Source organism: Cajanus cajan, chromosome 11, assembly GCF_000230855.2.
Source record: "Cajanus cajan strain Asha chromosome 11, NIPB_CcT2T_4, whole genome shotgun sequence".
Classification (NCBI taxonomy): domain Eukaryota; kingdom Viridiplantae; phylum Streptophyta; class Magnoliopsida; order Fabales; family Fabaceae; genus Cajanus; species Cajanus cajan.
The window spans coordinates 14,198,292-14,204,222 of record NC_138527.1 but is presented as its reverse complement, the minus strand read 5'-3'; positions in this window follow the sequence as shown (position 1 = coordinate 14,204,222).

The window sequence follows — 5,931 nt, the reverse complement described above, 5'->3', positions numbered from 1 at the left end:
AAGAATCATTTGGTTGATGACACCAAAATCAAATATGCATCATTCCTCGGTAACAGAAATCGGCAGAGCACAGTCCGTCTGGAGGAATGGCAAAATCCAAACACAAAAACGCATCGGTTAATTCTTTTGAAAAAAGAATCAAATAGAATTAGGTGCATCATACTGCATACATGCATACAGATGATAGGTGTACTGGAAGATCACTTATTCTCTGTTTATTGAAAAAACAAAAAATAAAAAATATAAATTTCAGAAAAAACAATGCGCCCGTACCATGTTCAGTACACCCGTACTAAAATCAGGGTTATGAACAAAATTTCAACTCAACATGGGCGTACTGAAATGGATGCGGCCGTATTGGCCATAAAGAAATTTTCAAAGACCTCGTCATGAGGCAATTGCATAAAATAGAAAAAATAGAAAAAATTGCTTGTGTATGACAGCAGCAAACAAAATGCAAAGATTCAGAAAATCAACAGCGTCATACAGAATAACTGAGCCTGGAGAGGCTCGCCGAAATAATACTCTCTCAGAATAACTGAGACATTTCTGTACAGAAAAAAGCCGAAAAACAACAGAAAAGGCAAAAATACAGAAAAAGCCAAAAAATGACAAAAAAGGCAAAAAATACAGAAAAAGCCAAAAACGACAAAAAAGGCAAAAGATTTAGAAAATCAATCGCCTCGTACAAAATAACTGAGCCTGGAGAGGCTTGCCGAAATAATACTCCTTCATCATAACTGAGCCTGGAGAGGCTTGCAGAAATAATACTTCCTCACAATAACTAAAGCCTGGAGAGGCTTGCAGAAATAATACTCCCCAACTGTACAGAATAAATGAGCCTGGAGAGGCTCGCAGAAATAATACTCCCCAGAGAAATCTAAACTCAAGCTCACGGAACAAATCCCCAGCGAGAGCTATCAAAGCAAGATCGACAAAATTCCCAATGGAAGCACGATCGCCCAAGCAGTATATCTAGTCAAAGGACTTAAAACTTCCTCAGTGGAAGATAGCTCTCCAACTCAGGCGTTGAGTGAGTCTAAGCCTGTAGAGGCTTCCTAAATAATACTCTGGGATACATAAGATCCCCAAATCCCCAGTTGCCTACTCAAGAGGCACTCCTTCAAAAAGAGAAAAAATCAAAAAGATTAATAACCATTCCCCAAGAGGAATTCGGCATTCAGCCAATCATCAAGCATCAAGATAATTCGCCTATTCAGAGGCACTCTTTCAAAAAATCGAAAAGATCAATAATCATTCCCCAAGCGGAATCTGGCTCTCAGCCAATCATTGAACGTCAAGCTGATACGCCTAACAGAAGAGGCCAGCCAAGAAATAAATAACAAAATCCCCAGTGGATAAACAGCCTACATAGAGGCTACAAAAATCAAAAATCGAAAAGAGACACCCGAACAAGGATAACCGGGATACTCCACCAACGTCAAAGGACGTCAGCCAAACATAAGGCATCACTCAATTCAAGAAGAGCATCTGTGTCTACACCCCAAGGAAACAGAAATTCCTCAATGGGTACCAACAATGCAATGCAAGTTGGGGCACAGGAACCTATGAATGACTGCACATCCCCTAGACGGATCCCTGCGTTATCCAGCCCTCAGCGGCACAAAATCAGAAAAACCGTCGAAGCAGCATCGTGGACTGTGGAGACAACAATCATCTCAAATCCCTGGAGAGGGTAAACTCACATTGCCAATGTCGTCAAGAACACGGAGGCAGACCCTGGAGAGGGCAAACTCACCCTGGAGAGGGCAAGACTCACGCACAAGTCTGGAGAGGCGACGACTAATACTCACCCCGGAGAGGGCAAACTCACCCTGGAGAGGGCAAACTCACCCTGGAGAGGGCAAGACTCACGCACAAGTCTGGAGAGGCGACGATTAATACTCACCCCGGAGAGGGCAAACTCACCCTGGAGAGGGCAAACTCACCCTGGAGAGGGCAAGACTCACGCACAAGTCTGGAGAGGCGACGACTAATACTCACCCCGGAGAGGGCAAACTCACCCTAGAGAGGGCAAACTCACCCTGGAGAGGGCAAGACTCACGCACAAGTCTGGAGAGGCGACGATTAATACTCACCCCGGAGAGGGCAAACTCACCCTGGAGAGGGCAAACTCACCCTGGAGAGGGCAAGACTCACGCACAAGTCTGGAGAGGCGACGACTAATACTCACCCCGGAGAGGGCAAACTCACCCTGGAGAGGGCAAACTCACCCTGGAGAGGGCAAGACTCACGCACAAGTCTGGAGAGGCGACGACTAACACTCACCCCGGAGAGGGCAAACTCACCCTGGAGAGGGCAAACTCACCCTGGGGAGGGCAAGACTCACGCACGAGCCTGGAGAGGCGACGACTAATACTCACCCTGGAGAGGGCAAACTCACCCTGGAGAGGGCAAGGCTCACGCTACCAAAGTGACTAGAAGCGCGGAGGTATGCACCAACCTGGAGAGGCTACTCAACAATTTTCCCACCTGAAGACACTACAAGTCGGAAGGATGGCTTATTCCCCGGACAATTGGGTCAACTCCTTTACTTGTCAATCGGTACACCAAAAGGCCGTTTGACTAAGAAAAGGGGGGGCAGCTGTAGACCCCTAAAATTGTCCGGGTCGGAAATAAGACTCGAAGACTCTCAAAGATCGAAGGAAAGTCAGCCAGAAGGACTCCTAGAAGACCATAGGATGGCTATCTGTAGGTTTAGAGGTCTTAGAGTAGCTTAAAATAAGGAAGTGGAGGGAATGAAGCCCAATACGGCCGTACTAAACTTAATACGGCCGTATTGAAGCTTCAACACGGCCGCAGTGAACTCAATACGGCGTATTGAAGTTTCTGAAACTTCAATACGGCCGTACTGAAATCAATACGGCCGTATTGAAGCTTCAATACAGCCGCAGTGAACTCAATACGGGCGCATTGAAATTTCTGAATTTCAATACGGCCGTATTGATTCTGTAGCCCGTATTGGGCCTGTTCCCTATAAATATGACGTCAATTGGACGTCATTCCACACTTTTGAACATAGTTTCAACCCTCTCCTTGAGTATTCTGGGGTTTTTGAGCAGTGTTCTGCCCTAGAAATCACTCGGAGAGTTGATCCGACGAAGTTCTTGAGCCTCGAGCCATTTTGCTTGAGGATCAAACCTAGTCGAAGGGAAATCCTCCGGATTTCCGTAGTCAAAAGTTTTTAGGAAGGAGCGAGCGGGCTTGTAGAGCGAGGGAACGCCAAAAAGCTTCCCAGTTTTACGAAATATATAAAAGCACGCTTCAAAGGTTTCTTCTTAAAGTCCTTCCTTTTACTGCTTTCTGTGTGCATATTTAAACTATCATCATGTAGATAGTTAATTTATAATTGCTTAGAATAAATAGGGGTAATTTAGTAATTTTACACTGTTATTTTAGAAATAATCTGTCATAGGGAACCCGAAAGGGGCGTTGTGGGGTGCTAACACCTTCCCCACACGTAACCGACTCCCTTACCCAACTCTGGTTGTAATGGCCGAAGTTGATTTATAAAATCAATTGCCTTATCCCTTTTTCCAATGTTTTGAGTAAAACATTGGTGGCGACTCCATGAACCCTTTTACTACGAAAACCACTAATCCATGGAGGGTCCCGCTTGGGATTAACATGGATTGGTGAGACATTTAATAAATAAATTGGATAAGATCGACAAGGTCTCAGTTTGAGAACAAGTCGTTCTAATAATCCAATACATTTTCAAAACTAAAATAAAAGCGAGCTCGACCGTCTTCGCGACCGCCGAGGCCCGTTTGGGCCGGTGGCGACAGCATCCGAGGAAGAAATCTTACCTTGTGAAGGAGACCTATTGTTGGTTAGAAGGCTCCTTAACAATCAATCTAGTGAAATTGACCAATCACAACGAGAGAACTTGTTTCAAACAAAATGCAAGGTCTTAGAAAGTACTTGTTCTCTCATTGTCGATAGTGGGTCTACTTCTAATTGTTGTAGTACTAGATTGGTTGATAAGCTAGCCTTAACTACAAAACCTCATCCTAAACCTTACAAAATGCAATGGATCAATGAGGAAAGAGGTGTTGTAGTCAACCAACAAGCAAGCATACCAATCTCTATTGGCAAATATCAAGAAGAAGTTTTGTGTGACATAGTGCCATTAGAGGTTAGTCATGTCTTGCTTGGGAGGCCATGGCAATTTGACAAGCACATAAACCATGATGGCCTCACCAATAAAATAAGTTTCCAACACCTAGGTAAGAAGTTTGTGTGGTGTCCTCTATCACCCTCTCAAGTGAATAAGGACCAACTCAAACTCGAGGCTAAGAAAGATGATGAAGAGAAAAGCAAAAACAAAAACAAAAAGAAAAGAAAAGAAAAAAAGAAGTTTTCCTTTGAAGACAAAGGGCTAGGTTCAAAAGAACCTTAACCCTTGTGCCATCCTCCTTCTTTTGGTGCCAAAGAAAGATGGCAATGGAGGATGAGCACCTTTTTAAAAGCCATCATTGCATAAAAGGCACCCAATCCCTAAGTTAGATGATTTGGTGAATGAATTGCATAGGGCTAATAATTTTTAAATGGTGATGCCTCTTTGGCTTTCTCCTTTCCCTAGCACTTTCATTTCAACAAATTGTGTACTTAAGGATTGCATAGCTAAGTTTTAGTATTTTTACTTCCCTAATTGTGGTTTCACATCTTTTGAAGGATCAATGGAATGGAAGGGCTTAAAGATTTGAGGTCAAATCCTTCTCAAGAAGGAGGGTATGATGGAGGACCATCCTTGGTACTTCACTTCATGTGAGACCCATCACATGGTTCATGGCTATGGCTAATTTAAGTAGTATAGAATTTATTGCTTTATTCCAATTTTACCCTTATATTTTGGGGTATTTTAGTCATAGGATTTATTTTCCTCGTATTTCCCATTTTACCCTTGTATTATGGGGTGCTTTAGATAATTAGGGTTTTTCAATTTTTGGGCTAAGGTGTTTTAGAGGAGGTGACGCAATTTTTGGCAAAGTTTGGACCTATTTTTGGTGTTAGAAAGGCTTAGGCCCAAGTGGAGGGCAAAGGTTGCATGGTCTTATCATGCACCTTGTTATAGCCAATCTAAACCCATAGATTCCAAACTTGGCCACCAAGTTGCATCTAGGGTTAATTTGGCATTGCATTTGGAGTGCATTTGGCCTTGGCATTTTCGGCCATACAACCCTAAATGCAACCCTAAATGCAACTCCTCCTATAAAAACCCCACACCCCACCACTTGTAAACACTTTGGATGTATATGAATTTGAGTGAGCATTCTTATGCCTCAAGTCCCTATCCTTAGTCCCTAGCTAAATTCGGCTAGCCTACCTTCATTCTCCACCCTTGGAGAGTGATACCTAGAGTGGCCTCCACCTACCTTGGAGTGAGCCAACCTAAATCACCAAACACCATCTCCTAAATAGCTTCCGCCCAAACACCTCCCTTCTCACGTCAACTTCCTTTCCTTCACCAAGTACCTACCTTTGTCTTCCTTGTTGAACCTAGATCAAGGGCAAGGCTTCCTCTCCTTCATCTCTACGTCATTTCATGGAGAAGGAACCCATCACAAAACCTCATCCTAAACCTTATAGAATGCAATGGATCAATGAGGAGAGAGGTGTTGTAGTTAACCAACAAGTAAGCATACCAATCTCTATTGGCAACTATAAAGAAGATGTTTTGTGTGACATAATGCCATTAGAGGTTAGTCATGTCTTGCTTGGGAGGCCATGGCAATTTGACAAGCACATAATCCATGATGGCCTGACCAATAAAATAAGTTTCCAACACTTAGGTAAGAAGTTTGTGTGGTGTCCACTATCACCCTCTCAAGTGAATGAGGACCAACTCAAACTAAAGGCTAAGAAAGATGATGAAGAGAAAAACAAAAACAAAAACAAAAAGAAAAG